This window comes from Uloborus diversus, chromosome 3, assembly GCF_026930045.1.
Source record: "Uloborus diversus isolate 005 chromosome 3, Udiv.v.3.1, whole genome shotgun sequence".
NCBI lineage: Eukaryota > Metazoa > Arthropoda > Arachnida > Araneae > Uloboridae > Uloborus > Uloborus diversus.
The window spans coordinates 163,750,499-163,776,583 of record NC_072733.1 but is presented as its reverse complement, the minus strand read 5'-3'; the positions used below and the strand labels follow the sequence as shown (position 1 = coordinate 163,776,583).

The 26,085-nt window shown below is 32.1% G+C and overlaps 1 long non-coding RNA gene across 1 annotated transcript in view; it reads right to left on the bottom strand.

Annotated features, from left to right (window-relative positions):
- Positions 1-26,085, bottom strand: part of LOC129219262 (uncharacterized) — a 43,633-nt gene that overhangs the window by 4,471 nt on the left and 13,077 nt on the right. The window contains exons 3-4 of the long non-coding RNA XR_008580391.1: positions 22,992-23,201; positions 13,572-13,684 (exon numbers count right to left, since the gene is read on the bottom strand). This is a non-coding gene — a long non-coding RNA (uncharacterized LOC129219262). The remainder of the gene's footprint in view (positions 1-13,571; positions 13,685-22,991; positions 23,202-26,085) is intronic.

The following is a 26,085-nucleotide window of genomic DNA, read 5'->3' as shown; positions in this document are numbered from 1 at the left end:
ATAACTTTTTTTCCAGTGTGTTTAACGATAACTGTATCTCAACAGTTGACACTAACAAGACACAAGCTATTATACAGCTTGAGGATTTTGTATTTTCCAGGGAGGAGGTTTTATTTCATTTGAAAAAGATTAAAGCAACTAAAGCTCCGGGACCAGATAATATTTATCCAAAAATTTTAGTTGAATGTGCAGAGGAATTAGTGGATGTTATTTTGAATATTTTCAATGCTTCTTATAACTCGGGGACGGTGCCAGAGGACTGGAAGCTGGCTAACATAATGCCACTCTTCAAGAAGGGGTCTAAAGGTATTGCTGGGAATTATAGACCTGTAAGTTTGACTTCGGTGATTTGTAAGATTTTCGAAACTTTGATCAAAATTAAGATCATGATGTTCTTAGAGACTAATAGTCTGTTGACTAGTTTGCAGTATGGTTTCAGGAAAGGTAAATCCTGTACTACTAATTTATTGCATTTCTACGACAAGGTTACCTCAGCTTTAGATAACAAAAAATGTGTGGATGTTGTTTATATTGATTTTCAAAAAGCTTTTGACAAGGTACCGCATGTTGCTCTTCTCAGCAAGTTAGCTGACATTGGAATAGGAGGAAAAACTTTACTTTGGGTTAGAAATTGGCTTACTGGTAGGAAGCAAAGAGTAGTTGTGAGAGGAAATCATTCTAATTGGAGTGATGTTTTAAGTGGGGTTCCTCAGGGATCAGTTTTAGGGCCTCTTTTGTTTATTATATTTATGAATGACATCAATGATAATATTTCTGGATGCATGAATTGTTTTGCTGACGATGTAAAAGTTATGGGGATTGTCGAAAATGAAGAACAAGTAAAACAGCTGCAAGAGGATTTAGATCATATTACTAAGTGGGCAGATAAATGGGGTATGGCAGTTAATGTAGGGAAATGTCAAGTGCTACACTTAGGTCATGGAAATAAGCGTATGAGATATCGTTTACAGGGTTCAGTCATAAATCAGGCAGAAAATGTTATGGATCTGGGTGTCTTTATAAATCAGGACTTCAAGTTTAGTCAACAGTGCAGTATTGCTAGTAACAAAGCCAACAAAATGCTTGGGTTCATCAATAGATCTATTTCAAACAAATCTAAGAAAGTTCTTCTGCCTTTATATAGGAGTTTAGTAAGACCTCATTTGGAGTATGCTGTTCAGTTTTGGTCGCCTTATCTGAAGAAAGATATTTTTGTATTGGAAAGGGTTCAAAGAAGGGTAACTAAATTAGTAAGGGGACTCTCAGATTTAGATTATGATACCAGACTTAATAGGCTTAACATGTATAGCCTGGAGCAAAGGAGAGTCAGAGGGGACATGATTCAGTTATTTAAATTTATCAAAATGAAAGATGTAAATGGATTAAATTTTTGCGGGGAAAGCAGGACAAGGGGTCATTGTTTTAAGCTATTTAAATCTCAGGCTAACTTGGAAATCAGGAAAAACTACTACTTTAGCAGGGTCGTGGGCACTTGGAATAGCTTACCGGAAGAGGTGGTAATGAGCAAGGGAGTGGATAGCTTTAAGAGGGCCATTGATCTTCATTGGGGACTAATTAATTGACTAGGACCAGCCTAGCTGGGCCCAGTGCCTGTTGCTGGTCGTCACATTTGTATTTGTATTTGTATTTATTTGTATTTTATTTTTCATCACCAACTTGCCGAATTCGTCTGCTATAAATATTGCGCTGTGCGATGTTTTATTTTTTACGAGTTGGAATGTTTCTATTCCTGAAAATAATTGACGAAATGAGAATGTAGTAGAATTAATTACGTAAATACTTTTTTTAATTAGTTGTAAATTTCGTGACATGCTTCGAGAACTAATTAAAGCGAAACAATTTTTTGCTTTCACGACCTTTAACAGATAAAAATAAATGTTAATGTTCTATTCACTTAACTTCAAGCTGATATTGATTGTAATAATTTTATTCACGTGTTTACTCACTGCTTAAACAGAATTGTTATCATTGTTTTTTTATTATTATTGCAATTTTTTTCTACAACCAAATCGAAAAAAAATCGGGAAACCTTTTTCATTTAAAAAATACACATGATTAATTTCAACAGAAAACCCCACAAACTATCTCAAAAAAGCGTTCCGAGGTATAATTTTTTGAATGAATAAGGTTTCTCGATTTTTTTTCCATTTGGTTGTCGAAAAAAATGCAGTAATAAAAAAATAATGATAACAATTCTGTTTAAGCAGTGAGTAAACACGTGAATAAAATTATTGTAATCAATATCAGCTTGAAGTTAAGTATGTTTGTATTACTCGTACGTCAGTAGCAAGAGACTTATGTACACTTCTTATTGGTTAAAGTGAATATTCATTGGTTTATAGTGGATGTTTGGAGAATCATTTTCAGAGTGATTCTGAGCTTTGAAAGACGTCGTGAAATTTTGTTCTATGTACTTAGGATTTTTCTTCACCCGCTAGTGTTAAAACCTAGTTTGATTTATTTTTTAAGTTCACAGGAAGTTATTTTAGTACTGTGACTCCCAATCCTATGAGAGTTAAGAATGAGTAACGTTGGTGAAAATCATTCTGAAACTTTGAAGCCTGAAGATGAACAGATGGATGCAACGAACATAAAAATTAACATTGAGGCTTCTCCACAGCCTGATGATATGATACACTTATGTAATTGTATTTTCACTTTAGTGAATACTTTTCGGAAACGTACACGCGTGCATATTAGAAGATATACGTGTGAGAAAGATGGTATTCTTCGACCAACTAAGGATGGTATTTCCTTAGAACCAGATGTGTGGAGATCACTTATTTCAAGCCTACGTAAAAATATAAATCAAAAATTAATCGAAGACCGTGATTTCGCTTTTGTTATAAAAAAGGACTTATGTGTATTCAACGAGAGTGCGAATGGTAACATCTGTGTTGTGTGCAAAGATTGTTCAAACTGAAACGAGAAGTGTTCCAGTTGATGCCTGATAGAGTTCTACTTTTGGAAAGTCAGATTGACAAATTGTGTTACGCGTCCCCTTGTATCTCACGTAGTGTCAAAGACAAACTTATGACTTATACTCTAAAAGAGTACATCCTTTCGGAAGTTGAGAAAAAATATCCCTGTGATTGTCGATGTGATAAAATCAGCACATATACATCACAAGGAGTTAGTAAATTGGCTAATTCTCTACGTAAGTGTCTATTTGGTGAGCTCATACGCAACATAAACTACCTTTCAAAAAAAGAATGTGAGGATTGTAAAAATGGATTCATTTTTTACATGAGAGTGCATGAATGTGAATCATTAACAAGGGGTCGAAAGTTCGACACTTTTTTCGAACAGGCTCTTTATAATGTTAATTGGGAAAACTTGGCTCGTGACTTCGTTACTTTGAATGTTGATAGTCCATGTTTAAAATGTCTTGTGTCTGATTTATTTGATGCAATCGATGTTAAAAATATGCTTGAAAGTGTTGAAGAGTTTTACTTAAAGATGTAAGTTTATTTAATTGTCTTTTACTGCGTGTGCGAATAAATTGTGTTTATCATTTTAAAAGAGACTTGCGTTTTTATTGAGTTGTTGAATATGGTTGATGGATTATACTTTGAAATCACTCTTACATATATTTTTTATATGCACTTTCTTGTAAGTAATCTTTATACTATCGGTGTTGTCTTCATCTTATTGTATGGTTTTGTAATTAAGACTGAATGAAAATATAATTTTTGTGATATTTCAATAGATTAATACATGCGAAGGACTTCGACTAATGCTAAGTGGAAAGTCACAATTAGAACCGTAAAGCTTAAACATGTCAATGTTTTGAAAACAATACATAGTTATATTCACATACACAAACTCGTACGTGTCTATATACTTATATTGGAAAAAAATTTTGATATAGACCTTCAAATTCTCATATGAGATAAGAACGCTCTTTCTTAACTTAGTTGGTTACATGATCAATAAAAGACCCTCACCTATTTGTGATTCGTCATGAAATAATAACGATAGATATGTTACTAAGTGTGTAATAGTTTTTATTTTTCATAAATTCAAAGTTAAAACCAATTTGTTAATTGTATGATTATATTAAGTGCTAAAAATGTGATATTTTCGCTTATAATTTCGGTTGATGAGTAAAGTTTAATTACAAGTTCCCTCACACGAATGAACAATAACATGCTAGATGGATGTTTGAAAGCTTGAGTGGATGATTTGTAAGTATCTTAAACAGTATTATTATTATTTGTAATGCGTGTGTGTTAATTAATACTTAGAGTGCAAAGAGTAAATGGTTAAATGCTATTGGTTATTAATACTAAGAGTAAAGTGTTATTGAGTTTTAAATTTAATTAAATCATTTCGTTTGAAGATTCAGTTGAAAAAAATTTTATTTTGTAAGTTTGAAAATTTTTGAAAAAAAAAAAAAAAAAAATAGTTTTGCAAAAAAAAAAAAAAAAAAAGATTGAAAAGAAAAAAAAATAATGTGTTACAAAAATATTATTATTATTTTTTTTTGTTTTGAAAAAAATATTTTTGCGGAAAAATTTATTTTTGTAAGATTAAAAGTTTTTTAATTAGTGGTGATTTTTTTTTAATTAGTAGAAAAATATTACAAGTTTGAGAAATTATTTCTTAAAAACATTTTATATGATTGAAGAAAAAAAAATATTTGATTTCATTTTCTAAGTAGAAAAATATTACAAGTTTGAAAAAATACTGTTTTGAATCAAAAATCTGGTTTTAAAAAAAATATTCTTACAAGTTGGAAATTTTTTTATAAGTTTGAAATGAAAAAGAAATTAATTCGAAACTACGAATTAAAATCTAAAATTTTGTTTGGAAAACCTGGCATCAGGCTATTGACGATCTATGATTGAGATTTGCCGTGACGTTTGAGAAACGTGAACTAATTTTAATTGGCCAGAAACAGTGACATCACTTAAAAGACGTGCTTGCTAAGGGGTGATCATACTCGCACGTGGGGTTTATTATCTGTTATCGGTAAAGGGTAAATAGAAATATTGATAAAGTCATTTCCTCAATTCGCATCGGTGTGTATGTGGACGATCCGAAGTGCTGTAGGATGAGGGTAGCTTTTTTCAACAGCCGCGTTGATTTGCCGATATCACGGCATGCCTTCTGCAAATCGACGATGGGGAGCCAGCCGTATGCAGCGATTTCAAATAAAACATGCGTGTTGTTTTATTTGAAATCGCTGAAATAATCGTTCAAATAAAACATGCGTGTGTAATTTGTGAGATTGAGTTATAATTAACAATCCACTTATTACAATTTCATTCATTGTTTTTGAATAACATCGCGATAGCTGGTACTTGAGGGATTTCACCCCAAAAAGGTTAGTCTTTTGTACTTAATTTTACTCAGTATTTAGTTATAACTTAATTTTGTCAAATTTTAGATTAAGTTTCTTAATTTAACGTATAGCTGACCATTTGAATGTTTTGTTCGAAAAGGATAAAGACTATAAAATAAATGATGTCGATTTTGTTAAAGAAATTAGTTGTTAAAGTAAAATATTATCGGGAAAATGAAATAGACAAAGTGAATCTACTTCGTGAAAATTTTTGTTTTATTCTAACAAGAGTGGTTGTGTGAAAAAAAAAAAAAAAATAAATAAAAAAAACAAAGTAAAATACTATGCGATGAAATGACTAAGTTAAATACTAATGAAAAAAATAATTATTAGAGTTGATTAAATAAAATGTGATAAATTAAATGAAACTCTTGAAAAGCATATGTAGTGATGAAATGTAACTTGAGTGCGAAATTTGCTTACTGGAAAAAAATTAATTTGATTTTTTTAAAATCCGTGAAAATTTGTTAATGATAAGTGTTAGTTACTACTAAGAGTAAATTGATCAAATTTTTAAATTAAAATAGTTGGATGAAAAATTGTAGACCTGATAATGTTTCGAAAAATTTGAAGGTTCGATTCCTGTCACTAATTGTGAAAAGTTTCTAAGTTTAAAAATATCGGGGAAAAAAAACGAAAAAGTAAAAACAAGCGAGAAAATGATCAAACTCTAAAATATACTAAAAAAATCGAAATCACGAAAAAATAATCTAAGTCTGAAATGCTTGAAATTAGTTTAAGACTAAAAAGTAAGAAAATAGTTAAAGACTGAAAATAATTGAAAAACGCTAAAATAGTGAAAAAAAATAATCAAAGTGCTAAATGACAGGAAAAAAAGTTAAAGTTCAAAATGTATGAAAGAATATTTAAGTTAATTATTTCTTCGAAAATTTAACAAGTAAGAAAAAATATTTTGTTGTATGAAAGTAAAAAAAAAAATTACGAGTAAGAAAAAAATAGTTAAGAAAATTATTTCTTCGAAATTTTAACAAGTTAGAAAAAATATTTTGTTGTATGAAAGTTAAAAAAAAAAAAAAAATATTTCATTTTTATTCGTAATAAAAAAAAAAAAAAAAAAAAAACGAGTAAGAAAAAAATAGTTTAGAAAATTATTTCTTCCAAATTTTAACAAGTTAGAAAAAATATTTTGTAAATTTGAAAAAGAGAAAAAAAAATAGTTAAGAAAATTTAACAAGTTAGAAAAAATATTTTGTTGTATAAAAGTAAAAAAAGAAAAAACATATTTAAGATGATTTTAAAAAATTCCGTGAAAATTTGTTAATGATAAGTTTTAATTAATGCTAAGAGTAAATTGATTGCAAGTTTTGAAATTCATGCAAAGAATCAATGTTGTAAAAAAAAAAAAAAAAAAAAAAAAGATAAAGTTTGAAATGCATGAAAAAGAAAATCAAAGTTTAAAATATATTTCAAGTCCACAAAGCATTGAAATAAATCTAAAATCTCGAATGCGTTGTATTTAAATAAATCTTTACGTAAGTGAAAAACTTTGTTATTATGAAAACTAATAATAATGATGATAGTTTCAATTATGAGCTGAAATTTAGTTAATGATGTGCCATAATTAGTACTAAAGAGTAAATTAATTGATGGTTTTAAAATTAATTTCATTGTAATATTCGTTGTCATGGTACAGATTCACATTAAGACTGAAAGAGTAATGGGAAATATAGCATAGTGGTTAGCATACGTTTTTGCTAACTCAAAGTTTCGGTGTTCGGTTCCCGACACTCTGTAAAAATAAAAATAATTAAATTCAGGGAAATATTCTAAGTCCGGAAAAAAATATTCAAAGTCACGATAGATGGCGCCACGAACGTTCTTAAAAGTAAAAATCGAAAAGTAAAAACATAGCAACAAGTGTTGCCACCCGAAAACTTCAGTTGTCATGAAAACAAGTGTTGCCATTCCCTAAAAGTAAAAAACGACAAAGTGCAAAAACGCGGTCGTGTGAAAACGCGGCCGTGCGAAAACGCGGTCGTGCGAAAACGTGGTCATGCGAAAACCTTCGTATAAGGTTAGAAGAAAAAACGGCAAAGTCCAAAAAGGCGCGAAAATATTCAAAAACGCGCCAAAATAGCCTCGTCACCGTCTACGGGTTCTCGCGGCGGCCCTGGTGGTGGGGAGGTCACGCGGAGGTCAGAGGCGCAACCAGGCGAGGTCACAGGCGCAACCCGGAGGTGAGAGGGGGAGTGAGAGGAGTTGGGAGGGGGATCTGATCCCCAGATCCCCCTCTTGTCGGTGAACCGGCATTATCTCCCTACTTGTGTGGAGGGGAGTTGCTCTTTCAATAGAAAAAGTTAATCTTAAACACAAGCTTACACTGCCTTTAGTAAACACAATGAGAGGGAGGGGGGAGGGGTATTCCTGACGCTCAGCCCGAAATATTTCTGTTTCTGAAACTTTAAGAGCTTTGTTTTGGGCTATCTTTGGATGACTTAAGGGGGAAGGGTGTAGGAAGCTTCTTTCAAAAAGTTTCCGAAATTAAAGTATTAAAACTTTTAGCCGGTCATAAGTTATGTTTTTAGGTAAAGGGGGTACTATTCCTAGAAAAAAATTAAGAAACTGGAGAACTTAAAAATTCAAATTTAGGACATTTGTGGTGAACTCAGAAAAAGGGGTTCAAGAGTTCTCTTCCGAAAATGTTTTGATGCTGAAATATTTAAAACGCTACTTTAGTTTATATTTGAGTGCCTTAAGAGGGATGTGATACGGGGACCCTGCCTGGGGTAAGGACTCAGTTCCCCTAGTTCTTTTTTTTAATTAATGAATATTGGAAAGTGTATCTCATTTAAAAAATATATCTACTTCAGTGAAGCGGTTTTTTCATTGCTAATTTCACCACCTGCTATCTTATAAAAAAATACTTTTTCAAATGAAAACAGTGGGGGGGGGGGGGGGATGTTGCCAGTTCATTATCATTAGTCGCCCATACCCTTCCCCCACCTTTCTTTCTTTTCTGGTTTGTTGGCGCTACCTTGGCTAGACTTTCCGATTAGAACTGATTTATGATGCAAAAGTGAAAATGTTATGTCCCGAGCGATTTTATTGCTGCAATAAAAATGTTTGCGATCGGCAAAAAACTAATGGCGGGGAGCTGCTACCACTTTTACCCCTAACATTATCCAACATTGTCTAAAATTGCGTTTTTTGGAACTTCAATTTCGAAATATTGCTGAAGGAGGGTTCCTGAACTCCATCCCTTCAATAATGCAGTCAAAAAGCGTATAAACGTTATGAAAGATGGAGTACAATTTCGTTTTGAAAGCTTATATTTTGGGGAGAGCCCAAAGCGCCCCCCCCCCTTCTCTAATATTTTTGAAGGTCGCCCAATTTTGTGATTTTTGGGACTATCAGTTTGAAATAATTGATGTAATATTCCCTGAATCCCTCCTTTTCTTTAACTTTACCAAAATGGCCAACCATTGCGTTTTTTGGACTTCAATTTAAAAAAATTTCTGGGTGAGAGCCTCCAGATCCCCCGTTATTTGCATTTTTTTAGGTTTTTAGAATATTACAATTTAAAGGCTTAAAATTCAAATCAAACACAGATTCCAAAACTGGCATTGTTAAAAACTACAACATTTATACACATAATTTTTTTAAAGCACACATGCGTGGGGGGGGGGGGGGGCTGAAAATATTTTCCGTCTTGAACACATCTCCAAACTTGCATCCATGCTTATAGAGTAAAACAAGTCATTTGATTTGTTAAGATATTCCTATTTATTTAGTTCTATTGAAACCCTCTATCACTTTCACTTTAATAACATTAGTATAGATCAATTCAAATGCCGTTGTCGTACGTTGCCAACAAGTTTTTTTTTTAATCAGCGCACGACAACGGCATTGAAATTGAATTATAATATTATTAATATGAAAGTGACAGAGGATTTCAATATAACTAAATAAATAGGAATATCTAATGTATCAAATGATTTGTTTTAATCAATAAAAAGATAATATCATACAGCACTTACCTTGTTTCTTACCTTTTAGTGTTTTTTTTTTTTTCGCTGTAGTCAGGTTTCTGTTTTTTTTTTAACTTTTGTTTTTATTTTAATATTTTCTGTTTTAACCTGTGATAGACAACATAATAATGGCTTGAGTAATTCATGCTTAACAAGCCAGCACTTTAGTCTGTTATAAAAGAGTGGTAAATTTAATTTATTGCTATTATATCAAATCAATTGAAAATTTTAATTGTAATTGATTGATCTTACTGAATAAGACTACAATAGTAATCAACACCAAACTTGCTTCTTACCTTTTGTTCTCTTAGCTGGGTTATTAATAAATTTATTTAAAACCCATGCTTAAAAAAAAATCTGTTAAAATCAAAATTTACAAGTTAAAATTGATTCCTCCTATTGTTAAAGTTGGGTCAATCATACAACAAAATATTTTTTCTAACTTGTTAAAATTTCGAAGAAATAATTTTCTTAACTATCTTTTTCTTACTCGTAATTTTTTTTTTTAACTTTCATACAACAAAATATTTTTTCTTACTTGTTAAATTTTCGAAGAAATAATTAACTTAAATATTCTTTCATACATTTTGAACTTTAACGTTTTTTCCTGTCATTTAGCACTTTGATTATTTTTTTTCACTATTTTAGCTTTTTTCAATTATTTTCAGTCGTTAACTATTTTCTTACTTTTTAGTCTTTAACTAATTTCAAGCATTTCAGACTTAGATTATTTTTTCGTGATTTCGATTTTTTTTTTAGTATATTTTAGAGTTTGATCATTTTCTCGCTTGTTTTTACTTTTTCGTCTTTTTCCCCCGATATTTTTAAACTTAGAAATTTTTCACAATTAGTGACAGGAATCGAACCTTCAAATTTTTCGAAACATTATCAGGTCTACAATTTTCATCCAACTATTTTAATTTAAAAACTTGATCAATTTACTCTTAGTAGTAACTAAACTTATCATTAACAAATTTTCACGGATTTAAAAAAAACAAATTAATTTTTTCCAGTAAGCAAATTTCGCACTCAAGTTACATTTCATCACTACATATGCTTTTCAAGAGTTTCATTTAATTTATCACATTTTATTTAATCAACTCTAATAATTATTTTTTGATTAGTATTTAACTTAGTCATTTCATCGCATAGTATTTTACTTTATTATTATTTTTTTTCATACAAGCACTCTTGTTAGAATAAAACAAAATTTTCACGAAGTAGATTCACTTTGACTATTTCATTTTTCCAATAATATTTTATTTTACTTTACCATACTTTACTATTTTACTTACTGCGTTTTACTATTTATCATTCATTACAGCTTTTCCAAAATATTACTTTACAACCAACTAATTTCATTAACAGAATTTTCATTACAATTTATAAATTTCATTTTATTTAATTATTTTTACCTACGGTAAAATAAAACACATCACATAAAAATGTTAAACATCAATGAAGAACCCAAGAAATGTTAAAATTATAAGTCGAGTATCAAAACTTCATGTATACAATCCTACAAATTTAAAAAATAGACGCACCGAAAAATAACTTCTACTGAAATTAATTTCAAAATTTACAATCAATTTACTCTTAGCATTAATAAACACTTATCATTAAGAAATTTTCATGGATTTTAAAAATCATCTTAAATAATTTTTTCATGTAAGCAAATTTCGCGCTCAAGTTACATTTTATCACTACATATGCTTTTCAAGAATTTTATTGAATTTCTCACATTTTATTTAATTATTTTTTGATTAGTATTTAACTTAGTCATTTTATCGCTTAGTATTTAACTTAGTCATTTTCTTGCTTGTTTTTACTTTATCGTTTCTTTTTTCTTTCCCCGATATTTTTAAACTTAGAAATTTTCACAATTAGTGACAGGAATCGAACCCTCAAATTTTTCGAAACATTATCAGGTCTACAATTTTCATCCCACTAATTTAATTTAAAAACTTGCAATCAATTTACTCTTTGTAGTAATTAACACTTATCATTAACAAATTTTCACGAATTTTAAAAAATCAACTTATTTAATTTTTTTCCAGTAAGCAAATTTCGTACTCAAGTTACATTTCATCATTTTATATGCTTTTCAAGAGTTTCATTTAATTTATCACATTTTATTTAATTAACTCTAATAATTATTTTTTTCATTAGTATTTAACTTAGTCATTTCATCGCATAGTATTTTACTTTATTTTTTTATTATTTTTCACGTCTAATTGACCATGTCAATTTGCACGAGATGCGAAAACGTCATCGGCATTCGATGTGATGTGAAAACCTATTGCCATCTTAAAATTACTCGTAGTAGGTTACTCGTACGTCAGTACCTTAACTTATGTTCAGGGAAATAATCTCCATTGAAAAAGAATTCCAACACAAAAAGTTTGAAACTACTACGACCAATATTCACCAATATATGAAACGCAGCGTTTTGTGATTTATTACACCACTTTTCTTTCGCCGTCAATGACACCATTTTGGGGGAAATATAGTGGTAACAAGGGTTTGAAATTACATGTGAGAGTGTGGTTTTTCAAATTATTCGAGGTTTTGTAGTGTGTTTTTGTGTATCACGGCATAACATTTGCATTCATTTTTGAATTGCAATGAAAAATATAAATACCTTGTTTTTCTTACTTTGACGACCTGTCATTTTTCTGAAACAGCGATAAGCTCCAGTCTCATCTTCTGTATGGTCCCTTAAAACTTTAAACTGGAATATCTCCTTGAGTTTTGGTCGCATAAATGTCAAGTTTTTTATTTTAGTAATAGTTTTTAATGGAGATTATTTCTCGAAATATTACTTAGGGGACCTGGGACCCGTAAAAAAAGTTAGATTTTGTATATTTTGACTCATTTTTATTTTTGCTTGAAACTTTCAATATTTTAACTCTGCATCTGATTTTGAACATTTTTGCAATTGGAAGTATACATGTAGGACTAACGGTTGCGAAAATAAAGGTCTTGCAGGTTAAAACGGAACACTCTGTATAATATGTATCAAGTACTTTTCCCCCGCCCCCGCAGAAAACTTTGAAATGGTGTGCCTAAAGTTATTTTCTTGTTTTCAACGAGGCCTCAAAATATTTTGAGAGTCCTTAAAAAGTCCTTATTTTTACTTTTAAAAATGAGTATGTACCCTGTTACTGCACATTGAATAGCAACAAATATGTACAGGTACAGATAAATAAAGCGTTTTCAAAATTCCTAGCTATTAGGGACAACAAGGAAAAACAAGTTTTAAAAATTAAGGTGTTATTAATTAACCAGGAGTCTCGTGTTTCTATGCGTGTGAAAAAAAAATGATAATGATGAGCTTCCTTCTAGGAAACAAACATTGGCAGAAATTAGACGGGAATTCAAGTTAGGAAACATGTCAACGTGTTTTACAAAAAGAGAAAAACGTTCGTTATGGGGAAACTAATGCCACTACGGCCTCTGACAAAAGTTCACGACAGACAAATAGAGTGTGCGAAAAAGGCATTATTATAAGTAAAAGATGCAGTTATAAAATCTTTTCCAAGGAGAAAAAATTTAATTTCGATGGACCAGATGGTTTGTGCTATTTCTGTTACAATATCTCTGTAAAGAAGAGGAAAAAAAATATCCAAACGTACAAAAGTTTTTGTGTAAGACAAGGAATTCTGAGAGTGATGTTGATGTACTGGGGGATAATTTTCGTTACCAAAAAGCACCGTTAATTACGAGTGGATCCATTTTTTTTCATCAGGACTATAGGATAGGAATATAGGACTAGAGGATAATGCGTAATTATATTTTCTCAACCTTCAAAATCATGATGTGAATTTCGTGAAATTACTTGACTGGCTGGCTAAAAAGCTTGATATAAATTCGATGAAAACTCTGTGAGTTATAATTTTGTATAGTTTTTATAATGATATTATTTTCTTAATTATGGCAAAACATTTATAGTTTGTGTTTTCAAGCATTCAGTATTTCAAAATGATTTTCAGCCTAAAACACTGCACTTTATGCATACATTCCCTAAATTACTTCAGAAGTAAGTTTTGTCTGTGTAATTTTCTGTTTTCTTTAATATTCTGATCCCCACTGTAGATGATCTGAGCAAAATAATCTAAGTCTTATAATAAAGAGAATTTCGACTTTTTTAAATCATGATATTTTTAGGAATGTTTTTTCCTACTTTTTGCTAGCAATATAATCCTCATACTTACTTTTGTAACAACCCTTCTTTGAAATCGCTTTATGAAATCTGTGATCTGTCTTCTGGGCTTTCATTGAAAAATTTCGTCCGGTAACTGATGAATGTTCGAGGATATACATTGTTCTGAAAAAAAAAAAAAGAATAAATAAATAAATAAAAAGAATTCTTTGGACTGATCGAAGAACTATTAAAGAGCAGTTTTCAATGACCTATGTTTATTGATTATAATCTAAAGTGAAGTGACTTAGAATGCAAATAGGTATGAAGGACAAGTTTGAAATTTAAGTTTTAATTTTAAAAACAGAAAGCCTTTTTTTATTTAATTGTAAATTATATCATGAAAGTATTTAGTGAGTTTACTGAATATTCACTGAAGTTAAAGTGCATATCTCTCTCCCCCCCATGCATTAATAAGTCATGTGGCCCCGAAACACGGGCATCGAATTAAATGTTTGAACTTCATAACGCTGTTATTACTACATTCAATACTTTTTTTTTTCTAGGGCGTATGGCGCTCCCGCCTTTGTAGACTTCGGCTTTGGCTTTGCAGATCATCCAGTCCTTCATGTGCCACCATTCAGGCACAGAATTTTGACTAACAGTTTCTCAACAGATAAAGGTCCCTGGGCTCTCACGATGCAAAATTGCTGCTTGAATTTTATTTAGTCGAGAATGCATGGGACAAATAGGAACTCAATGGATCTTGAACAGTGTCGCAACCAGAGACAGGTATTAAGAGGCAGGTTGAGCCTATGGGACTGAGGGTCCATGTCATCCTCTGCTGAGTTGAATGTTTTTAAAAATATTTTTTCTTACTAATGAGGAGAAAAGAACGCATCTTTTCGTTTCGTTTTTCGTCGCAATCGTTTCGTTTTTCCTTGGAAAAACGAAACGATTTTAAAAAGAAAAAAAAAACACACTGCTCGACATTCAAAATGCAACACCAAGAAGGAGTGTTCAGAAATTTATGCAAATTTTAGAGTTGACGTACATCACTGAGTTATGTAAATAATGTGAAATGCGCAGCTCTCCGACGCACGTGAAGTAAGATATAAGGGAAGGAACTTGCAGAATGGGCAATATTCGTGTCGTTATTTCTGACTGGAGAATTATCGAAGAAATTTTGTTTTTGTCTTGGAGGATACGTGTAACACAGGAGCATGCCAGGCCGCCGTCAACGAAGGCACTTCCAGCAGACAGACGATTTTACGAGGGGTATGGTGATCGGACTGAGAAGGGGAGGTTGGTCCGTACGTCATATTGCAGCTGATATCTACATGGATGCGAGCACGGTGCATCGGCTGTGCCGAAGATGATTGGAACAACGAAATGTGGCAAGATTGAGGGGTGTAGGGGCAGTCAGAGTGACGTCAGAGCGCGTGGATCGACGCATCCACCGAAAAGCTGTAGCAGACCCACAAGTCACTTGTTCCTCAATTCTGCAGCAGGTGCAAGATACCCTGAATGTTCTCGTGTCAACCAGAACCATTTCCCGTCGTTTGGCCGCACATGGTCTGCAATTACAGCGTCCGCTAAGAAGATTACCATTGACCCCACAACATAGACAGCAACGTTTAGTATGGTGCCGGACTAGAGCGACGTGGATGACAGAATGGCGAAATGTCGTGTTCTCAGATGAATCCCGCTTCTGTTTATCCAGTGATAGTCGCCGCATACGTGTGTGGCGTCGACGTGGAGACAGATCTAATCCGGCAGTAACTGTGGAACGTCCCACCGCACGACAATGTGGCAGAATGGTTTGGGGCGCAATTGCGTACAATTCTATATCACCTCTAGTTCGTATTCAAGGCACTATGACGGCCCAACGATACTTGGATAATGTGCTGCCGCCGGTGGCAATCCCTCACCTTCAAGGGCTTCCTAATGCAATTTTTCAGCAGGATAAAGCCCGACCACACAGTGCTCGCATCTGCCAACATGCTCTTCAAGACACGCAGATGCTTCCCTGGCCACCATACTCTCCTGACCCGTCACCAATCGAACATGTGTGGGATGTGATTAGACGCCGTTCGCAGACTCTGTCACTGCCTCGTTCAGAGGACGAACGCCTATCGTTTTGAGACGAAGATCATTTATTATTCCTTGCTGTCTCTGTCTTTTTTCCAAGTTTCATCACTTTCTGACCACTCCTTCTTGGTGTTGCATTTTCAATGTCGAGCAGTGTATGTTGGGGGAAAATTCTAATTCTTTTAAAAAGACACCTCTAATTTTAAAATTTCCGATATTTGAGAATTAAGGGAGCAGTTCAATGTGCCCCCTCCTGTTCTTGCTTTCAGTTTTTTACGTCTGAAAGCAGGAAAGTCTTCAAACACCTTTAGGCACTCCAACCCTCCACCAAAAGTATCACAGAGCGTCTCAAATTTCGTTTTCAAGGTTTCAATTTTTTGATATTTCCGTTTCAAAGATCGTCAAAAATTGCAGTTTTAAAGCTTCGATTTCGAAAATTTGTCGAACCCCCTAACGTTACCAAATACGGTCAAAACTCGCGTTTTTAAGTCTTATTTCGAAAAATTTATGATGTGTCCAGAACTTTCTTCTTCTATTATCAAAGAACGTCAAAATTGTTTTTTTAAAACTGTTTTCGAAAAATTTGAGTGGGAAAGCCTCTGAATCCGTTTATTTATGTAAAACAGTATACAGTTACGTTTCTGAAACTTTGATTTCAAGAAATTGGATGATGGGAGATTAATTAATGTCGATCTTTTTTCTTTTTTGAAAATTCGACCAGAGAAAAAACGCGTTGCCCCACTCCTTCCCTTAACGCTAACAAATGTGGCCTATAATCTCGTTTTCAAAACTTCAATTTCATAAAACTTGCATGAGAAGACCCCAAAACTTTCGTTCTTATACAATAAAAAAAAAAAAAAAAAAAAAAAAAAACTCCCCCCCACTCCACGTTTTTAGTCCTCGGAAAACGATCCTATGCGTGTGAGTGGGCTCGTGTGCATACATCACGGTGCGATATTCCTGCGGGGGAGGGGAAACGCAATTTCCAAATTGCTTAGAACTTTTTGGATAAAAAAAAGAACTTGGACGTATTGAGAATCCAAACTGAGGCTACTTTGTTCAGGAGAAGTCCGGGAAATTCCTAAAACCGAAAAGAAATCAAGGATTTTTCTGAAAAATCACGAACTTTATTTTATTTATTAACTTTATTTTTATTTAAAGCACAAAGCATCGAGATTGCTATATCAGCCAGCACTGAAGCGACTTGTTTTATTTGTTTTGAAAGGATTTTTTTTTTTCAGATGAAGACATAGCGAATTAGACGGCGCCAGCTCGAGAATACCCCCTCTCCCCTCAGTTTTCTTTCGTATCGGTTCTTCAAGCGCAATTTAGGTAAACAGACGGCTATGAATACAACAATGGATTCTGATGAACAATGTGCAGATCTTGTATCCAAAGAAATCATCCTTTAATTGCTTAAATGCGCATGTTTACGTTCGAAATGTGAAGCTTTTATATTCTTATGAAAGTGAACAACCAACGTAAATAAGGCACAAATCTGAAGAAAGACAGCATACAGCTTTTTTTTAACACGCTTTTATTAGCTTCACTTGTATGTTTGTGAGTAACTCTCCTTTGGACTAAGAGCTAGTGGCTTATTACTGTTAGTACATTCCACCACTTTATCCTTGGTCTTCGCTGACGTCTACCTCCGGGAATCATTGGGCGTGTGTTTTAATCCCATCTACACCGAAATTAAATTTATTATCTTGCAACTCAATTTTCGCCCACTTTTTGTGATCGGATTCTTTTAAAACTTGGAATGCAACCTCAGACCCGATGACATTGCAATATTCTGTAATCGAATCAATTTATTAACGATAAGTTACTAGTTTATTCTAATTAACACGCTTTTATTCGCTTAACTTGTATATTTGTAGGTCCAACTTTCCTTTGGACAAATAGCCAGTGGCTTATTAGAATTACTTACAACGTACAAATCAGAGCTGCTGAGTGTAACAATGTTTGCACATGAATTTACCAGAAAGCATTCAAAATGTCTGATGCAAATAATGCAACAGAATACTAAGATAAATTCCATTATAAAAATCGAACACACGCACAAAGATTTCATTTAAGAGTTACAAATGTTAGCAATATTTAGTATCTAAATCTTATTTGAAAATATAATAATAGTTTAAAAAACTAAAAACTCACGCTTTTGTAGCAAAATGAACTAAAAAGTAAAAAAATAAAATAGTAGTTTAAAAAAACTAAAAAAAAAAAAAATGCTTTAGTAGCAAACTGAACTAAAAAGTTAAAAGTAATCTTTGGATGACAAGTATATAAAGTAATTGACCAAACAATTTTACTGTAATAGAAAAAAAGCGTGGGTGGGGGGGGGGGGCTTCTTATCAGTTGTCTTAAATTTCTTCCACTTGTTATCCATGCAAAAATGTAAATAAGCAGCCCCCCACGCTTTTTTTCTATTACAGTAAGATTAAGTGTTTGGTCAATTACTTTATATACTTGTCATCCAAAGATTATTTTTAACTTTTTAGTTGATTTTGGTACTAAAGCGTGTTTTTTTAGTTTTTTAAGCTATTTTTATATTCTTGTCTGAAAAACGTTCATTTTTGCGAACATGTAAAGGGTTCGTTTCGCGATTATGACTTTTACTAATAGTTACTTTTATTCTGAATTAATATTCAGAAATTTAATAAGAAAAAAGATATTAGATTAATAGAACAATCTAGATTAATAAAAAATATTTAAAAAGAAAAAATATCGACATTAATTAATCTTTAAAATTTGGTTATTGGATTTCTTGTAGCTTTATTGCATTCATTATTTTAACAGGAGGTTTTTCCAGAGCTAAACGAAATTATTTTCTCGTATGTCAAACATAAATTTTCTATTAGTGGTTGTAACCTTAGAGCAGGAATTAGAAAATGGAGCGAGCAAGTCCAATCATTGACTTAGCAAAAGCTCAGACAAAGACCCCAAGTCACGCGACTCAACAACGACGAATGGTTGTTACGTTTATAGCGTGAAACTAGCGAAAGAAACACGATTTCTTCCAATGCTTTGATTTAAAACCTATCACGTGACTTGGGACCTTTGCTTCACGTCTTCACTCCCTCCATTTTATCTCTTCTCAATGGCTGTAAACTCTTTCTGAGATGTCTCTGGCTTCAAATAAATTCAAATTTGGCGTTTGAAGGGACAAGGAAATTTTTAAAAATATATATGACTTAACTATTAGTCACACACACACACATATTGTTTCAACAAATTCAGCTGAGTTGCCAGTTGCCACCTGTCCTGATTTTGGCGGCAGATTCCCGCTTTTTAATCGAAGCGCCTGCTCTTCGGCTTCACAGTTTATTTCTCCCAATCTTTTATTATTCCCTACAATATGTCCCGAATTTTAACGAAAATTATAATACTTATTATTTTTTTACTAATAACTTAATGTGGATGTCGGAGTCAAATATTTGATGACTAAACTTATCGTTTTGCAATCGTTCATTGCGGGATCTTTCTAGTATGTAAGTTGTTGAGATTAAGTCCCCGATCACTTTTCACTTCACGAATCAAATTTAATACCTCCCGAGATTATCTCTTAATTTACGCAGTAAAATTGGTAGGTTAAAGGTATTTGTAATTATTTTTAAAGCCTCCATTACTTCTAAATTTTATTATTCCTCATTGCTTTCTAAGCCATCCAGAAAAATACAGGAGAGAAAAAAACAGGAAATATATATATATATATATATATATATATATATATATATATTATTTATTTATTTATTTATTTATTTATATTAGGGTAGTTCTTATATGAGGTTGACAAATAAAATTGTAAATTTTTAAGGGGTCACTACCGCAGCTGAAAATTTTAAATTTTGGGAAACATTTCGAAATTTCGCATTTTTAGTTAAAACAACAGTATTTATTTAACATTTCTTACAATTTATAATTAAACACATCTGTTAAGATTTTTAAAAACTCTTTCAATTAACGTAAACAAAAAACCAAATCACAGTATACTTACTACCTTTTAAGACAATAAGTTGCTTTCTTTAGAGTACGGATATTTGCTTTTGAACTGTTTCACTTATAGCAACAAGTACTGATTTTGTTCTTCGTCTTTTGTAAGAAGTTTATTGTATTCTTCCATTAGTGCCACTCCACGTTCCGCTACATTATTTACAACTTTTAATCAACTAACAATTTCTTTACTTTGCTTGTTGGATTCGTCTTCTTTCCATTCTGTCACATCTTTTTGCAGAAATTCTGAAGATATACTCAAGATTAAAAATTAACTGCATTGTGTTGCTCGATGCAAAATCATTCAAAACCTTTTTAAGGATTAGAATTTTTCGGGCTCTCTTTAAAGGTTCATCATCTCCTTTTCTATTTAAAGCGTCTACCATCTTCCCTCTCATTTCTTGAGGAACACAATCGTCAACAAACGCAAGAGCGACGAGCTCCTCTGATAGATACCACAAATGGCTAACAAACTTGTTCATTGCACACTATGAAATCTCATTGTTTCATTTTTTAGACTTTTTAATAGTTGCAAAAACTTTTTTGGGACAAAACAAGCAGTCGCTGCTTGAAAACAACTCTTTACATAGCATTTCATTACAAACGAACATATGTCGCGAATGCCAACTTTTTCTTGCTCAGAAAGTTCAAATTGATTGCCTTTGCCATCCATCGAGCACAATATGACCGCCTTGGAGTTTTAAAGTGTATTCCCCTTTCGGAAATTCCTTCAAGAAATATTATGGTCAACTCTTAAACATTCTTTACAGTCGTCTTGAGGTTGAAACTGATCAAGTTGATTCTTGGCAAACTCAACGATATCTGGAGCATTTGGAGTATTCTCCCGTGGATAAAAATATCAAATATGGCAGTTTGAAAACTACTGTGATTGATGGAGCTCCAAAATTGCTTAACTCGTCTGAATATCAGTATTTCAGGCACTGTTGATGATCCAATAGATTTAACCACAACAGCCCCAAGCATTTTTTCAAGAACATGATAGCGACAACTCCTCCAGAGTAATTCCCTGTTTAGGTTTTTCTCAATGAGTTCACGTGCTCTTTTTCGTGATCCTGTGTTTGTCGAAGTTGTATCAAAACACAGGCATTTGACTTAGTCACTAATTTCCCTCCCAGGATTCTAGATTTTACCAAACAACCGAAGCTATTGTTTCTCCTGTCGCTGCATGGAGAATCACAGCAACATCATTATTTAAAACGTTCTTCTTCTTTTTCTTTTCAGGGGGAAAATTGCGCAATAAATTGAATTGAAAGAACAGCTGTAACTTTCAAACAAGTAACATTTATCTTAATTTTCCTCTAAAGGAGTTGGTACTCGTACAAGCTGCAATCTTGTATTTTCTTCACGTTGCTTCATTTTTTCGAAACTAATCTTTTTTCAATGAGCATTGCTTCTTTCTTCAACAATTTTGCATCTACTTTACCCATTTTGCCAAGTCGTCCTTGTTGTCTTTGAGAAACGAGAAAATCTTTATCTTTTTGGAAATGGTTCATATTAAGAGCGTTAGCGTGAGAAATATCAAACAGTTCTGGTAAAGCCAGTCTCCATTTGTCTTCTTTCTGTTTCAAACCTTCTGAGCGCTTGGCATTATTTTCTTTGTGCTTTCTCAGCTTTTGCCATTGTTTAAAAAGTTCTTTAATTTTATCTACAACATTTTTTTTTTTCGATTGGGAATCATAGCCTTTTCCCAAACAAGAAGTACATCACTAGCTGCACAATGAGCAGAATCTCGAGTATCTAAGGCATTTTTATGATGGAAAAAATGCTAAGAACTTATTTTTTTTGATGGCAGTTTTGTTTCGTACAATGATGTTGACATTTGACCAACAAGCCAAATATCTGTAGGTTTTCTTGTTGAAACGGGCATTTTGTTGCTTGACGTCATTAAAAAAGTGTTATAAGCTAAAGCACTCGTACTACTTTGAAAATAATATTTGAAACCATTTGACGAACAATTTTTAAACAACCTTTGATCAACTCAGCACTAAATTAAGAATGAAATATTGGCAATCCACTTTCAGAGAAATATATTCAACTCCGTACAGTAGCAGACTGCAGTCTAGTCTGTTCTTCTGTTTGTGAGTCAAACTGGAAACACATTGCTTTTGTTACGTTACTTTTCCTTCATATATTTTTAAAAAAAAGTAAGAAAGAAAAAAACAACAAAATAATGGTGTTTGATAGAAATAACATTAGAATCGTTTTTGCTTTCCATACCGTCAACTGGTTCGAGGTTCGAGCCTGAAAAAACAAAAACAGCGGCGCCATTATTAGTATTGTTCCCCAATGAAAGAACAGAAATTCACCAGTCTTGCTCTCTGAACACATATCGTAAAATCTCATATTAAAAAATCATTATACTTCAATTGGAATCCCGTCTACCTTGCACGAGGGGGAAGGTGACTTCCTGTGTAAACAGCAGGTGGTATTGATTTTTATTTATGCATTGTTTAGTTTGCAAAAAACTTCATTTGAATTTTGGGAAAAAATGCTGAAATTTCACAACCTTGAAGCTCTGAAGTGACCCCTAAAATGCATTTTTTTTGTCTAAAATTTTTGTGGAAGTCTTAGTTTAAGATGTAAACAAAAATGATACGGTGGCCCGTTCAAATTTCAAAAGTTCATTTTGTCAAGGACCACCGCGTAATATATATATATATATATATCTACTAGCCATTATTAGTATTGTTCCCCAATGAAAGAACAGAAATTCACCAGTCTTGCTCTCTGAACACATATCGTAAAATCTCATATTAAAACATTATACTTCAATTGGAATCCCGTCTACCTTGCACGAGGGGGAAGGTGACTTCCTGTGTAAACAGCAGGTGGTATTGATTTTTATTTATGCATTGTTTAGTTTGCAAAAAAATGTTTCTTCATTTGAATTTTGGGAAAAAATGCTGAAATTTCACAACCTTGAAGCTCTGAAGTGACCCCTAAAATGCATTTTTTTTGTCTAAAATTTTTGTGGAAGTCTTAGTTTAAGATGTAAACAAAAATGATACGGTGGCCCGTTCAAATTTCAAAAGTTCATTTTTAAGGACCACCCTAATATATATATATATATATATATATATATATATATATATATCTATATATATATATATATATATATATATATATATATATATATATATATATATATATATATATATATATATATATATATATATATATATATATATATATATATATATATATATATATATATATATATATATATATATATTTATATATATATATTTGATGAATTAAAGACGATGCCGGTCATATGGTGCAGACTGCGGCATGACTGGCCTCGCCTCGTTTTTTTTTCTTTTTTTAGCAATACAAGAAATATTTAAAAACTTTTAATATTGGTTATAAACGTATTAAAGTATCTTACTCCTTTAGATCCATTACGCCTGAATGAATTAGGAAGTAAAAGAAAATTCATCAAGTAGAAAAACAGTTCTTCATCTGCTGATCCACGTCCGAGATCACTTGGAGACAACTTACTCTCTGCTATGAAGGTTTTTGATCCTCTTTTTGTCATACATCCAGTAAAAGCATTGCAAAACGGTCTTTTCTGAAGACTTCTGAAGAAGTTTGGGTCCTGAAAAGAAATTGTTTTGGGAACAAATTACTTAATTTGCATTTTCTTTATCGAAATCTATAGACCCCCCCCCCCGCAATGATACGTATGTACAGTGGCGGACAAGAAAAAAAAAAAAAAACCTCCAGCATATGCGGAAATTCACTCTATAAAAAAATTTCTTTAGAAATAAAAGAGAAATTGTTCTGAAACTTTTGTCGCATAAAAGGTATGCTTTTGCTGACAACTATTAAGAAAAATTAAACTTCCCATGCATCTAGGAGACCAGCAATAAATTGAAGAAACCAAAAACGGCTTTTAATCGTTCGTAATTAATTCATCGTAATTAACTGTGAATAAGCTGTAAATTTCAGCAATTAGGAAACTTGATGTGTATAATAGTTGTAGATTTTCGTGAAAGTATCTCTTATATTCATATAAACATTTCTTTCAAAAATATAAGTTTTTTCCCCCATGTTTTATGCTCATGATATGCAGTTTTCCGTACTGACTTACCAAACTTCCAGAAAACTTGAGAGAGAGTATACAAGATAATCATCATGCTAAAATTAGAATTAAAAATTTGATGAAATATAAACATTTAAAGCAATTAATTCCTCACTACGCATGCGCGAAAGATAGAAATTAATAACTTTCGGAATTTCATGGTCAACTAGATTTTACTGCTTATTAAAAAATTCCAGATGAAGACGTAATCAACCGCAATTCAATTATTCTTGGATAGACGACTAATTGTAAAGGATAATTCATAAACTATTTTTATTCTGCATAACACTAAGAGACTGCAGGCACGTTTTGCAAACTTGTGGACGATCCCTCGCGATTCGTCCCCTATCCATGAAAAATTGAATTGCTTGATTTTTTTCCCTATAAGATGTCAAATCTAGTTGGCTGTGGAATTTCAAAAGGTATGAACTGCTATCTTTCAAATTTCAGTATGATGATTCTATTGTATGCTGTCAAGTTTTCTGAAAGTTTGGTAAGTCTGGACGGGAAACTCTGCGTGTTATGAGTCAAAAACAGACGAACAAAATTGATATTTTTGAAAGAAATGTTTATATCTTCGCGACTATAAATGATACTTTCACGAAAATGTTAAAAATTATTGTACATCCTAAGCAAACTAAATGCTGAAATATACAACTTGTTCCCAGCTATTTACGATGAAGGATGATAAAAAAAAAAGTTTTGGGTTTCATAAATTTGTTGCTGGTCTCCTGAATGCATAGGTGGTTTTAGGTACATTTAGTGAAACATGTTAACCGAAGCATACCTTTATTGTGAAAAAAGTGACAGAAAAATTGTTCTTTCTCAAGAAATTCTGTAAAATGTTAATTTTAGCAAGTGGAGGCAGTTTCTTTTTTTTTTGTCCGCCGCTTGATGTTGTATGGAACTTTAAAATAATTTTATGTAGGGGAATGTGGGGCAAAGTGAAATAGCGGGGAAAAGTGAACCGGTGAAATTTTTAATCTGCTTTTAGCGCCACCTACCTGTTAATATTTTAACTATATAGTAGCATATATAAACTATTCCAGTCAGTAAAAAAATATCACCAAGGATTAAAGCATGTGACAATACTGGCAATTTTTAAAAATTGATATTCGTATTGTAACATATTGTCGCAAGTCAAAAATTATTTTTGTTATTATAAAATGATAAAGTTCTTGTTATTAACATTTTAGATATTAATTGAGACCTTCTAATACTCTGTGAAATATTTATTTAGTTGATATTGAGCTTATTTGTATTTTAAATATTTTCTACAGTCAGTCAGCACATGCGGGGCAAAGTGAAAAAGTTTATTTTGTTTATTAGCTCATTCATTTACTAAATCACTTACGTATTCATTTAATAATTCATTCATTTACATTCCTCCATTTAGCGATTCACTGATATTTATTCATTCATTTACTTATTTTCTTATTCATTCATTCTTTTACCTATTTATTTATTTTCCTTCATATATTAATTAACTAATTTAATTTTCAGTTTATTATTTCAGTATTTTTTCGTTTACTTACAAAACCTTTTATTTCTGATTCATTTGATCAAAGATATTTTCTATAATTGAATAGAAAGTATTTAATTAGAAAAATGTCTCAATTTTTCACTTTGCCCCGTCTGAAAAAAAAAAAGTGAAACTTTTCCACTTTTTTTTTGAAACCGCAAATTTACTGTCAAAAATAAAAATAATGTTTCACTGTTAGTTTATTATAAAATGGAATGTTCTTTCTTTATGTGCTGTAATTTTCAAAACAAATTTCCAATTTGTTTATTTTCGTCCCGGTGTCCCGGTGAGCCAGCACGGGACTGTTTAAAAGCACTGGACTGAGGTTTTCGGTTAACTTTATAAGTTCAACTTGCCCTGTGACCGACGGAGCTGAATGGCTGGATCGGCAGAGCGATCGACTGATAACTAGAGGAACGAGTACTCGGGCCCAGCCCGGACCATCGACAAATTAGACAAATATCACGCATTACCTGAACGCTTGAAATACAATAAATAACACAAGTGAAACAATAAAGTAAATGAGATGGGAACGCTTCTTGCTGTTACAAAAACCTGAAGCAACCTGGAACTAAATTGATTCTTATTAGTGGAGTTTTTTTTTTTCAAAGCTTTGGCACCGGTCAGAAGACTAAAACATAATGTAAGCGAAAATATAAGTATCAGGTTTAAGATTTGAGACTACAATGGAATAATTTTTTGTTCAGAAAAAAAATTCTTCTAATGAGTTTTTGACCTTCTTTGTAAGTAATTAAAAAATTACTACCCCCGAACTGATATTACGCTTTTTATTTAGTTAACCTATGAATAATTATTAGAATACTAAGTAACCACATTAAAATTGCTAACAACTCGATGGGTAAAATATCATTTTTT